At 47.2% G+C, this 21,995-nt stretch overlaps 1 protein-coding gene across 7 annotated transcripts in view; it reads left to right on the forward strand.

Annotated features, from left to right (window-relative positions):
- Window positions 1-11,346: 11,346 nt before the first annotated feature.
- TENM4 (teneurin transmembrane protein 4) overlaps window positions 11,347-21,995 on the forward strand; it is an 851,321-nt gene continuing 840,672 nt past the window's right edge. For 5 of the 7 annotated variants that reach the window (XM_024987529.2, XM_015461143.3, XM_024987528.2 and 2 more), the window contains exon 1: window positions 11,348-11,638. The gene's annotated coding sequence lies outside the window, so the exon portion shown is untranslated. Of the gene's footprint in view, window positions 11,639-21,995 lie in introns of all 7 variants that reach the window. The other 2 variants (XM_015461146.3, XM_024987531.2) reach the window with 2 other exon arrangements.

The raw sequence follows: 21,995 nt of genomic DNA on the forward strand, positions 1-21,995 counted from the left end.
ATTACAAGAAATACATGATAAATAACTTGTTTCCTTTCACAAGTAGTATAAAAGTGGGAGGGAAATAGATGCAGGGAACCTGTAGATCAAGAGAGACAAGAGATAGCTCAACCAATTGCAGTGCATGAAATTTATTTGGATCCTAATGCAAAAAAAAAAAAAAAAAAAAAACCCTAGAAAAAATATTTATGAAATAATCATCACAATTTGAATAGTGCCTAGACAGTTGATGACATTAAGAAATTATTAGTATTTTAAAATATGATATATTGTGGGTTTTTAAAAAATAGTTTATGTATTTTAGAGCTATCTACTGAAATAGTTACAGACAAAACAAAATGGTGCCTGGTGTTTCTTCCAAAATAATGAGGGTGGGCAGTAAGTGGGGATGGGTATAAGTAAAACAAGATCGGCTGCTTATTGATAATCACTGAAACTATTAATAGGTAATGGGTACCGTCTGTTCACCAAACTTTGTTTGGAATTTTGCCTAATGAGTTGAAGAAAGGTCACAAAAATATTAACTGTAAATCCTTTCCAAGTCATTACATATTCTCCTACACCATAACCTATGATAGCTGTGTAACAGCTCCTCATACTGGGATGTACCATGATACAACTGATCATTTACTAATTGTTTGACAGTTGAGATTCTTTCCAATCTGACACTATTAATACTAACACTGACGAAATTCTTTTACATAACTCTTTGGGTCCATCCATAATTCTTTTCTTTTAATTACCTCTACTGAATGTAGACATAGATTCCTGGGTTGAAAACTCACACCATGGAAGGCTTTTGTTAAATACCACTAAATTATCTTTCAGAAAGTGTGTGTCAACATATGACTATTGGCAATATAAGGAGAGTAACTATTTTCTGAGTATGTAAGTTTTCTTTTATACTTTTCTCATTTGATAAGTGAAAAGAAAAACTTTCAATATTCTCATATTGTGCATTTCTTGGAGATACAAGTGACTTAAGTATACATCATTTGTTTAGTTTTTTTTTTTTTTTACTTTTTTTTTTTATAGTAAATTAGCTTTTTATGTCCTTTGCCTACTTTTCTATTGAGATGTCTTCTTCATATATACTTGTAAAACCTCATTATATATTAAGGAAAATAGCACTTTTTCATGTATGTTTCAAATATTCCCCCAACATATTATTGTTCTTTTGATTTTTCTCTTGGTTTTATAAATATATAAACATTTCAAAATTATTATATAGTCAAATTTTTAACATTTTCCTTTATGACTTTTTCATGACACACTTAAAAAGATCTCTATCCATCTCCAAAATCATGTAAATTGTCATGTATACTCTCTTCTAGAACTTTCATATTTTCTTTTTTCAATATTCAGGGTGAGAAGTTTTAAGAGGGACAGAGATTTAACTCCCCTCACCCCTCAAATGGTTTGTCTGTTCCCACAGCACTGTTATATGAAATGTTCATCCTTTTCCAACTGATGAAATTTCAGCATCCTTTGGATTGCTTCTTTTTAATAATGAACAGACTTGATAGTGAGAATATAATTTAATTCACTCATTTAAAGTTAATGGGAAAGTGCCCGATCTTATGTTAATTTCTGAGATTTATTTAAATGAATATAGCATAATCACTGTGGTCGCTGTGGTTAAATTCAAAGGGACCATCCCTAAAATGAAACAGTATGCGACCATAAAAAAGGAGGCAGCTATTTCAAGACATATTGTTAAATGGAAAAAGCAGTATGCAGAACAGAACAGTGTGTGCTTATTTGTGAATTAACATTCATGCTACTCTTTTCACTCCACAGGCTAATAATCCCTAGAAATATCAGATTATAATCTGATTTGGGAGTGGTCATAGAATTTATTTTGTAGGACTGTCATAAGGCGTAAGTGTATGGATTTGCATAAAAAATTGGGTCACTGTCTGACATCACAGTGATTAGAATCACCCTACAGAGGCTTTGGTTATTTAGTGGAAGCCTTTCTGATTGCTTTTTTTGTTTGTTTGCTTGCTTTGTTTGTTACATTCCTGATTATCCCTGGACCAATGGCCACTACCCTCCAGACCAGTATGCAGTTCTAGCAACGGCTGCAGACATCCAAGACTAAGAAATGGATTGGATTTAGCTTTGCAGAACACCAGCAGCTGCCACCTGATGTACCTGCTGTAACAAAAAGGCAAATCCACAGGAGTGGCAAGGAAGTATAATAGACAAATGATGAGGAAACAGACAAAAATTGTCAAGAGGGGAGAAGGCATCCTCTTTGGAAAGTATCACACGGCATTCAGCAGGCAGGAGGAAAGCTTTCAGATAGCTCCCTTTGAGAAAACTATTGTCACTAACTCTCAGAAAGGAAATGTTATGCAAGAGATGTCAGGTGACACAGTGTCTCTTTGCTGTGAAAGTGGAGGCTGACCTAATCAGAAAGGATGCTTCCACTGTGGAATTTGGCCAGCTAGTCACCTTTGACCAGAACAGATGCTACGTTTTTCCTGATCAGTGTTTTCCCTGCTATCTCAGAGCAAGTGTCAGTGAAGGAAAAATCTGAACCATTACATGCTCATCCGCATCTCAGCCCCACTGCCAGAACCACATGACTTCAAGGCAGAAAGTATAGTTGGTATGGGATGGAGTAAATTCATACAAAATGGATGGGAAAACAATGGAAACAGTGACAGACTTTATTTTGGGGGGCTCCAAAAGCACTGCAGATGGTGACTGCAGCCATGAAATTAAAAGACGCTTGCTCCTTGGAAGAAAAGTTATGATGAACCTAGGCAGCATATTAAAAAGCAGAGACATTACTTTGCCAACAAAGGTCCATCTAGTCAAAGCTATGGTTTTTCCAGTAGTCATGTATGAATGTGAGAGTTGGACTATAAAGAAAGCTGAGCACTGAAGAGTTGATGCTTTTGAACTGTGCTGTTGGAGAAGACTCTTGAGAGTCCCTTGGACTGCAAGGAGATCTAACCAGTCCATTCTAAAGGAAATCAGTCCTAAATATTCATTGGAAGGACTGATGCTAAAGCTGAAACTCCAATACTTTGGCCACCTGATGTGAAGAACCAACTCATTGGAAAAGACCCTGATGCTGGGAAAGATTGAAAGCGGGAGGAGAAGGGGATGATAGAGGATGAGATGGTTGGATGGCATCACTGACTCAATGGACATGAGTTTGAGTAAACTCCAGGAGTTGGTGATGGACAGGGAAGCCTGGTGTCCTGCAGTCCATGGGGTGGCAAAGAGTTGGACATGACTGAGTGACTGAATTGAACTGAATGCATATAAAATACCCATCTTTCACAAGGGTGTGTGTATACATATTCATAAGCTCTCCACCACTTTAATGGGCTGGGAGCCCACATTCATTCATTCATTTCTTCATTCACTTCACAAGTACTTACTGATCACCACTTTTGTGCCAAGCATTGTGCTTGGTTATTGTAACAGTGACCAAGACACTCATGGGACTTCTTACATTGCAAGTGGGACAAATGTTCAAAAATCTAAGTAAAATAAATGCACGCACAAATAATTGCAGCTTGGGAAACATGCTGTAAGAAATAAATGGGGTGCAATCATGGAGAAGGCAATGGCACCCCACTCCAGTACTCTTGCCTGGAAAATCCCATGGACTGAGGAGCCTGGTAGGCTGCAGTCCATGGGGTTGCTGAGGGTTGGACACGACTGACCGACTTCACTTTCAATTTTCACTTTCATGCATTGGAGAAGGAAATGGCAACCCACTCCAGTGTTCTTGCCTGGAGAATCCCAGGGATGGGGAAGCCTGGTGGGCTGCCGTCTATGGGGTCGCACAGAGTCGGACACGACTGAAGCGACTTAGCAGTAGCAACAATCATGGAGAACAATGGGATGACCTATTCTAGACAAGATTAACCATACTGTAAAATGTATGGCAGTTCATGGAGATTCAATTCTCTGCTGGTATCAATAATTCCATCCATCCATCCAATACTGGATGGTGGCTAAGAACCTGGATTCAGAAGAATCCAAGATGGAATCTGGCTTTGCCATGTATTAGACAAGTCTGTCACTTCATTTGCTCAGTCGTATCCAACTCTTCGTGACCCCATGGACTGCAGGACACCAGGCTTCCCTGTCCATCAATTCCTGGTGCTTGCTCAAACTCATGTCCACTGAGTTGGTGATACTATCCAACCATCTCATCCTCTGTTGTCCCCTTCTCTTCTTGCCTTCAATCTTTCTCAGCATTAGGGTCTTTTCCAATGAGTCAGTTCCTCACATCAGGTGGCCAAAGTACTGGATTTTCAGCTTCAGCATCAGTCCTTCCAATGAACATTCAGGACTGATTTCCTTTAGGATGGATGGGTTTGATCTCCTTTCTGTCCAAGAGACTCTCAAGAGCCTTCTCCAACATCACAGTTCAAAAGCATCAATTCTTTGATGCTCAACTTTCTTTGTGGTCCAACTCTCACATCCATGCATGACCACTGGAAAACCTATAGCTTTGACTAGACGGACCTTTGTTGGCAAAGTAATGTCTCTGCTTTTAAATATGCTGTCTCGGTTGATCATAACTTTTCTTCCAAGGAGCAAGTGTCTTTTAATTTCATGGCTGCAGTCACCATCTGCAGTGATTTTGGAGCCCAAGAAAGTAAAGTCTCTCACTGTTTCCACTGTTTCCCCATCTATTTGCCATGAAGTGATAGGACTGGATGCCATGATCTTAGTTTTTTTAATGTTAGTTTTAAGCCAGCTTTTAAACTCTCCTCTTTCGCTTTCATCAAGAGGCTCTTTAGTTCTTCTTCGCTTCCTGCCAAAAGGGTGGTGTCATTTGCATATCCGAGATCATTGATATTTCTCCCAGAAATCTTGATTCCAGTTTGTGTTTCATCCAGCCCAGCATTTGACATGATGTACTCTGTGTATAAGTTAAATAAGCAGGGTGACAATATACAGCCTTGACGTACTCCCTTTCCAATTTTGAACCAATTCGTTGTTTCATGTCTGGTTCTAACTATTGCTTCTTGACCTGCATACAGATTTCTCAGGAGGCAGGTTAAGGTCATGTGGTATTCCCATTTCCTTAAGAATTTTCCACAGTTTGTTGTGATTTACACAGTCAAAGGCTTTGGCATAGTCAGTAAAGCAGTAGGAGATATTTAGCCAGGTGACCTTGGACAAATTGCTTTCTCCCTGTCTCCGTTTTCACATCTATGGAATAGAGGTAATAATTATATATACCACATGGTGTTGCTCTAAACTTTAAATGAGATCATACCCTTTGCTCCACCCTGGGCACAGTACTTAATACATGCTAGCTATTACTGGCACCCCACTCCAGTACTTTTGCCTGGAAAACCCCATGGACGGAGGAGCCTGGTAGGCTGCAGTCCATGGGGTCGCAAAGAGTCGGACACAACTGAGCGACTTCACTTTCACTTTTCACTTTCATGCCTTGGAGAAGGAAATGCAACCCACTCCAGTATTCTTGCCTGGAGAATCCCAGGGACGGGGGAGCCTGGTGGGCTGCCATCTGTGGGGTCGCACAGAGTTGGACACGACTGAAGTGACTTAGCAGTGGCAGCAGCTATTTTATGACTAGAATTGGTTTCTGCACTCATACTTACAAAGAAACTTTAACTGCCAAATACTCTGCTGAATGTTGCAGTGGAGGTGGGGAGAAAGAGACAAGAGTCAACCATTTCTCTAGAAGAGAAAATGTCTATGAATTCCCCTTATTTTCTAGCAGACACATTCAAAAGTCATCACTTACCCCCACATGCTGCTGCTGCTAAGTCACTTCAGTCGTGTCCGACTCTGTGCGACCCCATAGACAGCAGCCCACCAGACTCCCCCGTCCCTGGGATTCTCCAGGCAAGAACATTGGAGTGGGTTGCCATTTCCTTCTCCAATGCATGAAAGTGAAAAGTGAAAGTGAAGTCGGTCAGTCGTGTCCGACTCTTAGCCACACCGTGGCCTGCAGCCTACCAGGCTCCTCTGTCCATGGGATTTTCCAGGCAAGAGTACTGGAGTGGGGTGCCATTGCCTTCTCCACATACCAGCTTTTAATTTTCAGACCAGACAGGAAAACAGCTCACAAATGAAACTGAGCCAACTGAGAATAACACCCAGCCTCAACAATTGACTTTTAAACATGGAGTCCTTCAGGGAAAGGCACTGGCCTGGAAATTCTGAGCACTGGGTTTCCATTCGGATTCTGTTCAACCAGAACCACATACGCCTCCATTTACGCCGCCTCTCTCCCAAGGTATCTTGAGGATGTTAAAAGGTAACAAATCTCTGAAGCCTCAGAGCCACAAAGAGGGCTTTCCAAGAATGCCCCTGTCCTTTTCTTATTCTCCATGCTGCTCTGCCTCTCTGAGTCTCTTTCCTTCCCTTATAAACTTCAAATAATGGGATCTCGGCCAGGGTGCGTGCAAGGCTTAAGTGAATCAACAGCCATGGAGGGCCTTTCCAGAGGCAAAAGGGCTATGCTGGGGAAGGTGTTATGAGCATTGAGTTGGGGAACCTAGCCACATAGTAAATATTTCCACAGATGAAAAATCAACAGATGCCGAGGGAACCTAATTGAGGTGATGTTTACAGCAGCTTTTCTGGCCTGCATTTTCCTTTCTCTCTCTAATCATGAACATTTGATGGTACTTATCAGTGGGCATCCAAATCTTAGGCTGATCTAATACCAGACACCAAGCACAAAGCATTGCCCCTTGCCCCTACCTGCCTCCTTACCTGAGATACTTGCTTTCTAAAACAATTTTACAGTAACTGCTGGACTATGACAAGAAGTGTTTTTGCAAATAAATACATTTCCTAATTAAAACTTGCCCTTTAAAGACGCACATTTTCTTGGCCCCGTTATAGGTTTTCTTTTCCTTGTAACATATCATGGAATCAATAAGGGCAATGCAAACATCTTTAATATATACAGTTTCAACAGCTCTAATAACATATCTGGCTGCCTAAGACACCTTCTCCCCTTCTCCAGCCCAGCTAATAATTTCCCCTGATTTGTTAAATGCTCTCTTATTTCATTCTCAAAGATAAAGCTTAAAAGGCAGTTAGTCTGCCAGGCAAGTGGAAAGGGTGGATTGCAAAGGAATAAAGTGGAAGGGTTGGGGGGCGGGGGTCCCAGCCGTTTTCTGTTTTGTTAATGACATCTTATTTTTTGTTATGACAGTAATGAATGTTCACTGTGGAAAAGCTAGAAAGTTTCAAAAAAGCATGAAGAAGAAAATGTATTACTCATAATCCTATCACCCAGAGGCAACCATTGTTAATATTTGGCATGATTTCGTTTCAGGTTTTTCTCCCCAATGATTTTTATGTAGTTAACAGTTTTGAAGTCTGCTTCTTAAAAAATTTACATGTTAACACTGGCATGTTTCCATGGCATAAAGAACTCTACAAAAAAGAAAAACTTTAGTGTGGCTTCATAATATTCCAACTAGGCTGTCCTCCAATTTGCTTATCCTATTGACCTTTTAGGCTATTTAATTTTTTCCCTTTATTACAAATAATGTGCTGCTACCACTGTTTTTTTGTTTTTTTCTGAGTACTAGATGGGGTTGGCCATTCAGAATGTCAGGTTGAATTCTATAGCAGTGTTTCCTGTGGCACAGAGCAGCCATATAGGAAAATCTCAAGCTAGCTGTAGAGTTAGATTACAACATGGTAAAAACTGACGTTACCTTCTCCTCTAAAACCTCCACTTCCTCCTGAATGCTCTGGACAGCAAAGTGACTAAAGTTACCTTCTACCCAGGATCCCAGGCTTGAGAATTAGGAGTCACTTTGGATTTCACCTTGCCAAGCCGTCCACCAAAATCTGTTCATTTTATACCCTTCATCTCTTTCCAGTATCTCCTTCCCTCTCCAGCCTCACTGCAATTGCCTTAAATGACCGAAAGGAGACTCTCTGGTCTTCTCTGGTCACTCCCTTTAACCGATTTCTCCTCAGTGCTGTTAACATCACCTTTTCCAAGTACACTTAAGATCACCTACCTCCTTTAACTAAAAGCCTCTGATAACTCCTTGCTACCCATCCACCCAGCTCCTGAGCTTTCAGGATGTTTGAGATTCTCAGCTTCCTTGAGGCCCCTTCAGAAACTAATCCTAGCTACTGTGCTAGACTCTACCCCAGGCACTGCCTTCATATGCCAGTCCCATAGCCTGAATGAGAGCCTCTTGTTTTTGTTCATTTCCTTTTACTGTTACCTTTACCTAAAAAACAATACCCTCAAATGCGTTCCTTTCTATGGCTGAGTAATACTGCATTGTGTATACGTATATACAGAATCTAGAGAAATGGTACTGAAGAATTCATTTACAGGACAGCAATGGAGAAGCAGACATAGAGAATAGACCTATGGACATGGGGAGAGAGGAGGAGAGGGTAAGATGTATGGAAAGGGTAAGATGTAGGGAAAGAGTAACGTGGAAATTTATATTACCATATGTAAAATAGATAGCCAATGGGAATTTGTTGTATAGCTCAGGAAACTCAAACAGGGGCTCTGTATCAATCTAGACGGGTGGGAGATGGGAGGGAGGTTCAAAAGGGAGGGGATATATGTATGCCTATGGCTGATTCATGTTGAGATTTGACAGAAAACAACAAAATTTTGTAAAGCAATTATCCTTCAATTAAAAAAAAAAAACAAACACTCTCTCTATGTGATGTAGCAAACTGTTTGCCTTCAAAACTCAGCTTGAATGCCACCTCCTACAGGATTCAGGCGGCCGGAGGTTCTGTGCTCACACTCTGCCCATTTCTTAGGCAGAGCAAGACCACACTGTGCTTCTCCTTGAAGGTGGGGATTGGGCTTTGTTCATCTTCTTTAACCACTAAATATTTCAGTTATGTGTTTCCTTAAAACAAGGATAGTCTCCTACATAACCATAGTAATTATCAAAATTGGGAAATTAACACTGATACAAACTATTATCTAATCTACTGACCTTATTTAAATTTTACCAGCTGTCCCAATCTAGGACCACATGTTTCATTTATTGTCACAACTAAACTGGTCCTTGAATCTGGAACTGTTCTGGAATCTTTGTCTTTTAAGACTTTGGTATTTTTGAAGAGTACATGACAGTTATTTCACTGAATGCTCCTCAGTTTACATCTGTCTGATGTATCTTCAGGATTCGACTCAGGTTACTCATTTTTGGCAGAAACTCCACAAAAATGATGTGTTATCCCACTCAGTGCATCACGTCTTGGGGCATATGATGCCTATTTGCCATATTCCTGATGATGATGATGTAGTAATTGCTTGATTAAGGGGGAGTTGGCCAGGCTTTTCAATTGTAATGTTTTCCCCTTTGAAATTAATCAAAGATACTTTGAGACTATGCCAAATATCTTGTGTCTCATCTACTGCACTGCACACCCACAAAGGCAAGGCCTGCTTGCCTCATTGCTGGGTGCACAGAGCCAGAGTGCCAACCACAGAGTAGGTGGTCAACATATATTTGTCAAAGGACTGAATCTGACTGCCAATCACAGCTTATCCTCGGCATTTGATATCTGCGGTGAGGACACAAAGTTGATAAATGTAATTCAAAGGCAGAGACTTGACATTTCAGTTAGTCTCACAGGCTTTGTCACTGGTCAGTGTTCAGTGATCATGAATGTTTAAAAAATAGATTGGACACAGTGTATGGAAATCTCTCACTTACTCCTATCTTCACCCCTCCTGTTAGGAGATGTTGAAGGGCACGCCAGCTCCCCAAGTTTATACTGTAATCTCTGGGATGCCTTTGAAATCAATGGGTGGCAACTGGCTAGTTCGTCTCCTGATCACACAATCGAGATTTTAAAATACACTCGACCTTCTCTCACATTTATATGACGTTAGTATTGTCACACTTCCTCCTTCATTATGCACTGGAGATCATGGCAATATAATGTAGCAGGAGATCATGAAGGGAGTTTTAAAAGGGGGTGAGAGGGAAGAAAAACTAACATTAGCTGAGCATCTCCTGTATGTCCAGAGCTCCGCGCCCCCCCACCCCCACTCCGCCTTGTTCTCGCTTTTATTCTTCACCATATCTGGTGAGGTAGGGGGTAATAATCCTTTTTACAGGTGAGAAAACTGAGGCTAGAGAAAGAGTAGTGGCCTGCTCTAGTCATACAGCTAGCATGCAGCAGGGCTGAAGTGAGAATCTTTCTGGTTTCTCCCCTAAGCACCAGTAAGTTGCCACTGCACCAAGCTGCCTCTCCCATCATAGAAAAATGTCCTTCTCTTGGAAACATGCTGGCGATCACGATCCGGACACGCGAAGGACAGGAATCTCTTGGACCACAGTCATTGCAGTTATTTTTTAAATGATTGTTATCACGACTCAATGGCTGTTACCATGGTTTTGGGGAAGTTGTCCGAGGAAGGAGGGCCTTTCCCTGGGCATCTTGCATGCCTGAGGAAGGAACTCAAGTTCTCAGCTCTTAATTACCTCTGGCTGCGCTGCAGCAGCAAGGGCGAGAGAGATCGTCCCTGGAAAAGTGTTGCGGGCGTTGAAATAACAAACGAGGAGTCGGCTGGGGGCGGGGTGGGGTGGGTCTCGCGCGCCCCCAGAGAGACCCCCGAGACAGGCGATGGGGGGAGGGAGAGGAGACCAGACAACACTGCAGAGAGACGCGGCAGAAAGCCAAAGCGGGAGGAAAGAGAACAAAAGACGCAAGGAGAGGAAGTCAAGAAAAGTCGGGGATAAGGGAGGAGAAAGTTTGAGAAAGGGGGCGAGAAAGCAAGCAAGGACGGTGTAAGACTAGAGGAGACCGAGAAAAGGAACTGAAAGAACTCGCAGAATTCGAGAACGAGGAGGAAATAGGAAAAAAGACGGAGATAGAAGCGGAAGGAAAGAGGGAAGGGGAGAGGGGAGGATGTCGGACAGAACAGAGGGACCGGGCTGACGAGGAGGCGGGTGAGGGGTCCCGGGAGGACGCGCGCGCATCACCTGCGTGGCGCCCCCCGCGCGCCGCGGTGCGGCCCGGCTCCCAGCGCCCGAGCGCCGCGGCTCGCCCAGCCTCGGGGAGGATTGGCTCCCGCCTCCCATTCATGTAGCCTGCGTGTGTGCGTGTGTACGTGCGTGTGTGTGTGTGTGTGTGTGTGTGTGTGTGTGTGTCTCGCTCGCCCTCTCTGTGTGTAAGAGAGCGAGGGTGGGGGACGGAGGCAGGCAGGCGAGCAGGCGGGGAGGGGAAGACGAGGAGGGAAGCTATTAAACACACACACACACACTCACACACACACACACACGCGCGCGCGCGCGCACACCCCCGCCCCAACACCCCCCTCCGCGCCCCCCCCACCCCCACCCCAAGCCTCGGGATTGCAGCTGTTTAATGTGGGCCAGCAGTGCTGGCAGGGACGCCGGCCGGGAGCGGCCGGGAGCGGCGGCCGGGCGTGCGCGCGCGGCTGGAGACTCGCTGGGGCTCCGCTCCCTGCGGGAGCTATTGTTGGTCTCACTGGAGCTGAGCGCGGAGCCGGGACCTGCTCCTTCCTGGGCGCCTGCCTGCTCGGGCACGCGGAGCCGCGGAGCCCCGCCGCCTAGAGTGAGAGGAGCCACCGGTGCGGCGTCTCGCCTCTCTGCCGCCCTCCTCCTCGCTTCCCCGGCGGCGGCAGCCTGCAGCCACGGTAAGGCGGCGCGATCCGCTCTACGGAAAAGCGCCTTTGGGGACACCGTGGTGGAGCCTCGCCTGCTCTCTCTCCTCTCGGCGCTCGTTAGCCGGGGAAGGGTCGGGGCAGCTCGCGCGGATGCCCAGGGCTCCCGGAGACGCTCGCTCGCTTCCCCGGCCCGCACCGGGTGAGGCAGCGAGGACGGCTGGGGTTTCCGGGGAGGCGAGTGGGTCTGGAGCCCCGAGCCTCCACCGCGCAGCCCCCCGGAACCCCACCGCAGAGTGGAGCCTGGAAGCCAAGGCTAGGGGAGAGCTGCGAGATTGGGCGCATGCTGGGGTTCGTCGGCCTTGCCCGGGTCCCCTTCCCCGCCCTGGCCCCAGCGTCCGCAGCCCCTTTGCGGACCCGACCGCCACAGGGCGGGCGCTGGAGAAGCCCGCGAGGCGGCGCCGGGCTCCCGGGCTGCATGCAGCCTGCCCTGTCGGGCTAGAGCCGGCTGCGGCGACCCCGCGCGCCCTGCGATTGGAACCGAGAACCAGGAGACGCGACCCCAGCCCCGTGCCCTCTGCAGCCGACGCGGCGCCCCTCTCTAGCCCGCCGCCCTGCCGCGGTGTCCATGTTCCCCTCGGAGCGAGTTGAGGCTGCAGCCCCTGGGTGGACACTCGGAGCGCTCCTGTGTGTGAGTGTGAGTGTGAGTGTGAGTGTGAGTGTGTGTGTGTGTGGGAGGGGGAGAGAGAGAGAGGTGGCACCCCAGCTTCGGGGAAATGTGCTCTGGGATGAAATGTGATCAGTGAGCTCCTTAGTCATTATCCTCGCGGTTTAAAAATGCAGTCTATATTAGGAGCACTCGGGAAGGGGAAGGTGGTCTCGAGGAGTGTGTGTGTGTGTGTGTGTGTGTGTACAGGCAACCAGGGAATACAGTCAACTACTGGGGTGAAGGTAGGTTCAACTGGTGAGTCCTCCTTGGCGGGGCAGTAGGGTGGGCTTTGCTGGCCGCTGCCCGCCCTTCTCTGCCCTGCCTCCGCCTAGGCGAGGTTGGAAAGTACTGGAAATTCAACTGCGTGGTCTGTAACTTTGGAAACTGGCTCCCCTTTCAGGGCGAAACGTTAAGGCGATTTGTATACATTCTGGTCCATGGGGACGAGGGTATTATTACTCGTTTGGGTTACGGAGTCTTCTTTAGAACCGCAGCAGTCCCCTGCTCGGTCCCTTATCCGCTCCAACCACCAGCCCCGGCGAGGTTTGTAGAGACGCAGCTCTCTGTAAGCCACCCATGCGGCGAAAGCGGCGCCGGGGGCAGCCGGGGTTTGGCCGAGTCCTGCTCGCACTCTTGGTATTTGACTAGCCCAGGAGAGCGCCCTACCGCTTGTGGAAGGCGGTGGCGAGGGACGCTCGGTGTTTGAGCGCGGGGCTGAGACGATGTCCATGTGCTGAGCGGTGCGGCCACGCGCACCGGGAGATCAGCCGAACGGCATCGCGGGCAATTATATAAACTGCCTCAGTGATTACCCGGAACCTTGATAGGAGCCCCAGGTTGGCGAAGGACAAGCCCGAAAGTTTGCTAGCTTGAGGAATGTAAGTACCGGGCGCCCCCACCCCGGGACCAGAGAGGAGAGCGACGCCCCGCATCACGGCGCCCACCCCCGCGATGGGCGTTGGGTGCCGATGCCACTGTCCTCCCCCTCCCCCCAAAGAACCGCAGATCGAGGCAGGGGCCGGGAAAGGATCTGGGATTGATGAGAGAGAAAAAGCCGGTCAGAACTCAGGGTCCTTTGAGTTCGCAGGGGACCAAGGCTCCACCTTGGGGGGTGAGGGAGGCCTTCCAGGGAATGCTGTATTAAGAAACCGGCGTTGTGTCCTAGGGGACCCCAAAGGCCCTCTTCTTTGCTTCTCCGAGCGCCTCCTCCCCATCTTCCATACGCAGTGCCCTTCATGTGTTTAGAAACCTGCCCGCGATGCCTGGTCCCCCCTCGGAGAGGCCAAGCATCCCGGCAATGCAGGCCCACTCCGGCGCGGGCTTGGAGAGAGAGGGAGTCCGCCAGCACCAGGTACCTATTCCTGGCTTCCCGGGCCAGGCCGGCGCGGATCCCATGGGTGCCGAGTGCGGCTTCCCCTCGCCTGGCTTCTCTGCCTCGTAGACGGCAGTTTGCTTCTGTTGTGTTTCTTCTCCGCATCTCGCTGCTTCCCTTTGCCGCCTGCAGCACGTTGATGGGCTTTGATAGAGAAACCACAGTAGTGGAGTTGTGTGTTTTTTTTTTTTTTGTTAAATCTTGTTTTTCGCCTGTAGAGGGATTAGGCAGCCAGACCTGGCAGTGCCCTGCAGACCGCTGAAGTCTGGGGCACAGCAGCTCTGAGCTACCTCCTCGCTCAGCCGTGGGGGTGGCGGCGTGCACGGAGGGGGAATGTTTTGTTTTTCCCACATTCCAGCGTCCAGAAACCCCGCATTCCCTCCCCCGCGGCCCCCACCCCGCCGAAATCCCGGGTCTTGTCTGAGTGTGTTCCGCGCTGTAAAATAAATCCTCCCTCTCGCAGACCTGTGGGGCTGTTCGGATTTCCTGCCGCTGCCATGATCCTTAACAATGCGATTGCAAAGCTCGTGCTCGGCTGGGAAAAATCCCCAGGTGCCGGCCGGCCTCGCCTTGACCTTGCTGAAGGCGCCTTTAACCCGGCTGCCGGCGGGAATCGGGCCGGGCCCGCGGGGGTCTGGGGAGGGGCGGGGTGTGCCCCGGAGGTGCTAGCTTCACCCCCGGGGCAGGGTCGCCGCTGGGCCGCCGCGGGGAGGGGACGGGGCTCCGCAGCAACCTGTTTCCCTGCGCTCAGGGGCCACGCATTCCTGCCCCTCGCCTCGGCGCTGGCCCCGCGTTACCCTCCTCCCCGCCCACCTCTGGCCACCTCCAGGGGTCCACGGTGGGAGACGCGGATCGAGCCCCGATCGCGCTCCACACCCCCCACCCCCACCCCCGACGTCTGCCCGTGGTCCCCGGCGTGGGGCTCCTGGGCCAACAGAGCCGCAGTCCGCGGGAGCTGGGCCGCTGGGTAGGCGGGGTCGGGGTGGGAAACCCGATCCGAGATCTCAGCGTTCCCGGCCAAGTTGCCGCCCCCGGCGCGGCGAGGAGTCCGCGTCCCGCGTCTCTCCCCTCTCCCCTCCCTGCCCTCCATCTTCCCCACCCCCGGCGCGCTCCGGGCGCCCTGCCGCTCAGCTTCGCCGAGAGCTTTCTTCGCCAAAGTTACAAGAGATGTTTTCACAGGTGGTGGCGGTGGAAGCAAGTTTTATGTGTGTGTGCGTGTGCGTGTGTGTGTGTATTCGCGCGCACGCGCTTGGGAGGGGAAGTGCGCTTGGAGGGGAGGTACGCGGGAGGCCAGTCATCTCGCAAAAACCAGATTCCTCTCTTTGTGGGCGTTGTAAGGGGACGCTGCGGCAGAATCTGTTTTCCCTGGTGACGGAAAGGGTGGGAAGTCCTCGCACCTGGTGGACCTGGACCTGTTGGAGCAGATTTCCCGAGGCGATCGTGTGTCTCCTCTCCACCGCGGTGCTTTGAGAATGTTTGAAGGTTTAGCCGTCCCCACGTCCCTCAGGACTTAGACGTTCACATAGTTTTAGGGGACTAATTCAGGGAAGGTTTGATTCCTACCACCTGTCTTTCAGTGCGTGGGGGCAGGGGGCAGGGGGCAGGTTGGTGTGCGAACTCGCCAAGTCTGTGGTGGGGAAGTTGTCAGGGATGGGAAGGTTTTCCAGAAAGATCTCTTGGATTCATCCGTCAGCCTCTCTTGAGGAGGGTGGTGGGCGGAATGTGGGCAGTAGGCCAATGAAGCATCCTACTGGACCGTGGGGAGAAAAGGGTCGGTCTTGCTCAGTGCGGGGCGCCAGAGGACAGAACCAGGGCTCAACCCTAAAAAGAACTACCAGAAGACAGTTCTGCAAGCGAGTGGAATGACCTGGAATATGAGGTAGTGAGCTCTGTAGGAACACATGTTGCCTTTGAAGGCTGGGTATTGTAGGAGTGGGCGGTTGGTTTGGATCTCCAAAGGCTCTCCTCCCATAGATCTGACTCTAGGTGGTAGGCTCTCCTCCGTGGTTTTGTGGCGGTAAATCCAGAGGATGTGACTTTAACCCCTTAATTTCCTGGACTGGAGTCAAGACTCTATGGCTTTAGGCAAGTTTCCTTTGAAGCTTCAGCCCCCTTGCCTGTAAAATAGGAAGATACTCTCTAGTTTCCAGCGTTGTAAGGATTAAGGTCCATAGAGCCTCTGACATACTGCAGGCCATTCACAGATGGTCATTACCCCCCACCTCGTTCATCCCTTTACAACGTGTTGCTTTGAGGGTAGGGGATGGGCAGGGAAATCAACAACCCCAGAAAAACCAGCAATATTGCATCCACAGTCTATTTAAAACCAGCTCAAATGCTTGAAACAAAAATATCTTCTCTTTTCTTAGAAAAGTCATTTCCAGTTTTGTTAGAATTTCTCCCTCATCGAGTCCCTTTTTTTTTTTTTTCTGACAGAATTACATCCTCATGCAGATTGACTTGTTACATAACCTGATATTTCCAGATCAAAAGTTACGAATAATGGGGGGGAAAAGGTGATTAAGAATTTAAGGTACTGTTGGATGAGGCAAGCAAGGGAGATGAGACAAGCAAGGGACTGAGTTTGAGACGCTTGCTCACACTGTTTAAGTGTATTAGAGGTTGAAGGAGAATGAGGCCTACTAATGCCACCCCACTCCAGTCCTCTTGCCTGGAAAATCCCATGGACGGAGGAGCCTGGTGGGCTGCAGTCCATGGGGTCACTAAGAGTCGACACGACTGAGCGACTTCACTTTCACTTTTCACTTTCATGCATTGGAGAAGGCAATGGCACCCCACTCCAGTGTTCTTGCCTGGAGAATCCCAGGGACAGGGCAGCCTGGTGGGCTGCCATCCATGGTGTCACACAGGGTCGGACACGACTGAAGCGACTTAGCAGCAGCAGCAGCAGCAAGCACACAGTACAGACCCTCACTGGGTCCTTAGCTGCCTGTCTGGTTCTAACAGGTGGCGACTCTGCCTGGGCCCCAGCCTCTCCTGATGTTCCTGTCCCAGTACACTCTCCCACATCCATAAATGCAGGTTTGATTCCAAGAGCCTAGCAGGGTAAATCCACATCAATTTCAGATCTAAAGAGCTGAATTTTACCTGCCTTCTAACATGGTCTATCAGCCTGGCTTATTGTAACTGAAAACTAAATCACTCCATCTTGGCTTTGCTCTGAAAGGCTGCTATGGGGGCCACTTTGAAAGTCACACATGCCCCAGTTCCCAGGGAACCAGGCATGCATGGATCCCTGAATTTATAGTTTTCCATAAGGAAGGCTGCTAATGAAACTGTAAATGTAGAGGCTTAGTCCTCTGTGGGTTATATATTTATTACTTTGTCACAATTTTTTTCTAACTTTTGTCTTTATTCTAATTACCAAAGTAATATATGTTCACTGTAGCAAAGTAAGCCAATGCAGAGAAAAGCAAAAAGAAAATGTTTCACCATGTTCGGGGTTGTACCTTGTGACTTCTCTTTATGACTAGAAAAAATGAGATCATAGTTACAGTATTTTCAGTGCTTATTTTTGTTACTTGATAAATCTTTCCATGTTATGACTTTTTCCCCATGGCAACATTTTTAATGGGTACATAGAACCCCAACATTTTAATATGGCATAATTTAGTAGAACAGTACACAAATTTTGACTTTTGGTTTATTTTTATTTTAGTTTTTTATTATTATCACAAAGCTGCAGTGATTATTCTTATACACACTGGGCAATTTTAGCGTTTCCTTGAGATAAATCCCCAGAAAGCAGGATTGCAGGGTCAGAGGCATATGCCATGGTGAGACTTCTGTCACACATGAAAAGGAGTGGGGTCCCTTGTGATTTCTACTTCATCTTTTAAACCAGAATATGGCTGCTTACTTTGCAGTTCTTTGCAGGCATGAGGGACTAGGTAGGAGAGGGAGGTAGGGGTGATAATCAGACCTCAAGCAGGGGATTTGCATAACTTTGAGCCTTTCTGCAAAACTGATAGGCAAATCATTTTTTCCAAGAACATTTTCCTTCTCTGGCTGTCTTGGAATCATCACTCACTGTAGCCCTTCAGCCAGCAATGGAGATAAAATATGTAGATATGTGTCTCTGTATTGTAGGTGAGGCTGGTTCCCTGGTGAATGACAGACGTTCCTCAGAGAATTGAGTGTGTCTTTGCATTTGGATTCCCCTCTCCCTGCACCCCGTTTTTGCTTCAGAGGCCTTAGAAAAGTTTGCAAAGGAAGCCACCCCAAGGTAAGCTTATCCTCCCTTTCCCAACCCCACTGTCCACTGCATGGCATTTATTGGGACAAACAGCCTAAAAGTCTCACTTTGTGATCCCTGGGCACAATTAAAAAACAAACGAACAGCAACAACAACCAAAAACCACCTACTTGCTGTTCCTAAGGTGGTAGTTGGTCTCTACTCTTGTCCCATCCTTGCCTGGGCCGTTTCAGTCCCCAGATGTGTTTGCCAGCCTTCCTTCGTCTTTCACGCATCAGATTTCTGTGACCCAGAAAAGATTTGTTCCCTGTGGTTAGAGGACTCGTCCTCTGACAAAGTATTGTGTAGAGCCAGTGGGGGAAGTCCAGTCCTCCTGTTTCCAAGGTGTCCCCAGGCTCAGCAGGAGACATCAGGAGTTCCTTTAGATCGGATGGAGAGGTCTGATGTCGTGGTCACCATAAAGGAAACCTGCTTTGCTGGTCGCAGACTCTGACTTCTGACAAGTGTTTAGATGCTGCCTTGATACTGACACACTCCACTTTCACTTGGGGGAGGTGAGGGAGTATTTTTGTCCTTTGCCACATCCCGAACATCAAATTGGGGCTTTTCTTTCATTTGTGAAATAAAAAGGAAACAGCACATCGATGTAGCAGGATCTCAAGAGCAAGTATGCCCTGCCCTCTCCTCCCTGTCCCTTGAGCCCTGCATTTGCTTTGCCAGTGGATGGTAAATGTGGCCTGAACCTACAGTGAGGAAAGGGTGTCAGAGGCAACTGATTAATCACTATGATCATCAAGAACCTTAGGTTTTTAAGAATGTTTGTCTCACAAAAGACCCCATTTTCTCACTGTGGAATGATTGTTGATTTCTAAGTCTGATCTTTGACATCTTTGAAAGTCAAACCAGAGAGCTGGAGTTTGGTGAAACACTTGCCAATTCCTGAAATTAGTTTCCCTCTCTAGAAAACTAGGTTGGGAGACGAGAGTAGATTTGATGTTTTATAAATTTGTGCTTCTCAAACTTTAACCCACGTTACTGGAGAATCTTGTTAAAATGCAGGTGTGAAGAGTCAGACATGACTGACTTCACTTTCACTTTTCACTTTCATGCATTGGAGAAGGAAATGGCAACCCACTCCAGTGTTCTTGCCTGGAGAATCCCAGGGATGGAGGAGCCTGGTGGGCTGCCGTCTATGGGGTCGCACAGTGTCGGACATGACTGAAGCGACTTAGCAGTAGCAGCAGCAGAGTAGGTCTAAAGATCCTTAGGACCCAAGAATCTGCATTTCTGACCAACTCCCAGCAGGTACTTTGCTGCTGGTCCATGGCCCAACTTGGAGAAGCAAGATCTCAAGCTACATCCTACTCTGACCTTATTACAGAAAGTAATAATAGTGACTGCTAGACGTCAGGAGGAGCTGACTTGTAGTCTGGTGTTGTAAAGCATGTGTCTGTTCTTGCCTTTTGAGTTTTGAGAATTGGCATCTTCATTTTCTCAGACAGGCTGGGGAGGGACTTTGTCAACTCTCTCATCCTGTGGTTGTTCAGGAAGTGGAAGAATGGGGCAGGAACAAAACAAACTGAGTGCCTCTGTATGTCAGGTAGCTGCTGTTATCACCATGTTCTCTATGGGGAGACAAGCTCAATAAGGTGAGCCATCTGTCCAGGACACACACCAAGGCTCAGCATTTGATTGCACACCTTTCTGACCCCCAGACCTTATTTTTCTTAGAATGGCAACTTTGTAGCTTTCTAGAATGCCAGGTAATTAAAACTGAGTGCTTATTAGCAAAGTGTTTCCCTTTAGAGGTGCTTTTACTGGGCCTACTTTAAGAATGGATCCAGACATTTCAAAATTTGCATCATTGTCAGGCAAGCAATTAAAGTGCTTAAGGGCTTAAAAGCAATTTGTTCAAGTTGGTTAAATATCCGCCCTCCCCAATCTTGTTTGTTTTATTAATTTACTCATCAAACTGTGACATCAAAACCATTGCAAATGTAAATTTCAGTATCTTCCGATTGGTGGAACCTTTCAAACAAAAGAACCTGGCATTGATGAGATCCACGGTGGAAGGATCTGGTGCAGGGTGAGTCAGAGAAATCAGCCTTTTACTAAATAAACCCAGCCTTGCTTTGGCCTCTGGATGAGTATTGGTCGTTAAAACGTTTTATTAACGTGTAATTATTCTGAGAACCAGTCAGCAACGCAGCTCTTTGCAAAAACATTCATTAGCTGATCTTTACATCACCCCCAGATGGCAGATTAATAGCATTAACCCTGCATCTGAGAGAACAAATGGACACCCAGCGATGAGGGTAGAAGAGGCAGACTCTTGCCTTGCAGGAAGGATGGCAGAGGCACTGGGGGACTCTATGAGTGTGTCACTCAGAAAATCCTGGGTGGTACACTAGGTACTCCAGAGCTGCGCTGTGCAATGTGGCCACCAGTCACAATTTGAGTTCAATTTAATTAAAGTTTAAATCAAACTAATAATTCATCTCCTCCATTGCTCTAGCCGTATTTCAGGTGCCCAGGAGAGGAGAGTGGCTACCATATCAGACTGTGCAGATACAGATCATTTCCATCATCCATCGCACAAAGTTCTCTTGGACAGTGTTGATCTAGAAGCTTGGGATCATCTGACAAATGCAAAGGTCCTTACCCCGTGAAACTCTCATGCAAAATTTCCTAAAAGGACACCTGATGTTTGGTATTTTTATAATTTTATAACCCAAGCTGTGGCTGAGTACTTCTGGGTGGCGGGTAGGGACCTAGTTCAAGTCCCTGTTCATCCACATACTCGTTGAATGACTAGAGGTAGGTTATTGAACGAGTATTTACATACTCTGAGCCTCTTTGCAGATCCGTGCTACTATTTTTCACTTGCTAGCCAAGATTATTTGTCAGACAACATTGGATTCTGGAGAGGATGCTGGGAGAAAGGTACTCTCCTTTGCTGCTGGTAGAAATGCAAATTAACCTACCCTTTTAGAAAAGCAATTTGGCAATAACTGTCAGTAGTCCTAGAAACACTTATTCCCTTTATTCCAGTATTCCGATTCTAGGAATCTAGCCAAAGGAAATAATCAGAGATGGGCAGAAAAGATGAAGAATAAAAATGTTCATCGCAGTGTTATTTATAATGGTGAAAAAAGAAGAATAGGAATTGGATCGGACAAGTTAAATATGGCAGAGCCAAGCAGTGGGATATCATGCAAAGATTAAGGGTTGTTTCTGACATGTTTTTTGTGACATGGGAGAAAGCCACAAAGAAATTTATGTTTAGAAAAATACCAAATGCTCTCCTATTAAAACCCAAATATATTTGTCAAAGCAGGCATTTGTTGAAACAGAGCTAAGAAGAAATAGACAAGCTAGTAAAGGTTGCAACCTGTGAATTAATAGAATTTTTTGATGATTTTGAGAGAATCACTTTAGCTTTTTCCTCTGCATTTTGTACTTTATTTTTTCTCTTATTTTACGCATCACAGTGCGTGGGCTTCTCACTGTGGTGGCTTCTCTTGTTGTATAGCATGGGCTCTAGGTATATGGGCTCAGTAGTTGCGGTGCAAGGGTTTAGCTGCTCCTCAGCGTGTGGGATCTTCCCGAACCAGATCGAACTCCTGTCCCCTACATTGGCAGCTGGACTCTTGACTACTGGAAAGTGAAAGTGAAATCGCTCAGTCATGTCTGACTCTTTGCGACCCCATGGACTAGAGCCTACCAGGGTCCTCCGTCCATGGGATTTTCCAGGCAAGAGTACTGGAGTGGGGTACCATTGCCTTCTCCAGGGCATCTTCCTGACCTAAGGATTGAACCCGGGTCTCCTACATTGTAGGCAGATGCTTTACCGTCTGAGCCACCAGGGAACTACTAGAGCACCGGTGAAGTTTGGATTTCTTTTAAATTTTTTTTAACTAAGCCAACCTGCAATGTTTGGCCCCGCGTGCCCCGCTGTGCCCTCCCCAGTGCTGTGCCGTCAAGCGCTCTCAGCTCTCCCTGTCTGCCCTTTCTAGCAGTTTGGCATTTCTGGCTTATCCCATCCAGTGTTTGTCTACCTCCAAGGCCGGGAAGTGCTTCCTAGCATCCAACC

This window comes from Bos taurus, chromosome 29 (genome assembly GCF_002263795.3).
Source record: "Bos taurus isolate L1 Dominette 01449 registration number 42190680 breed Hereford chromosome 29, ARS-UCD2.0, whole genome shotgun sequence".
NCBI classification, from domain to species: Eukaryota; Metazoa; Chordata; class Mammalia; order Artiodactyla; family Bovidae; genus Bos; species Bos taurus.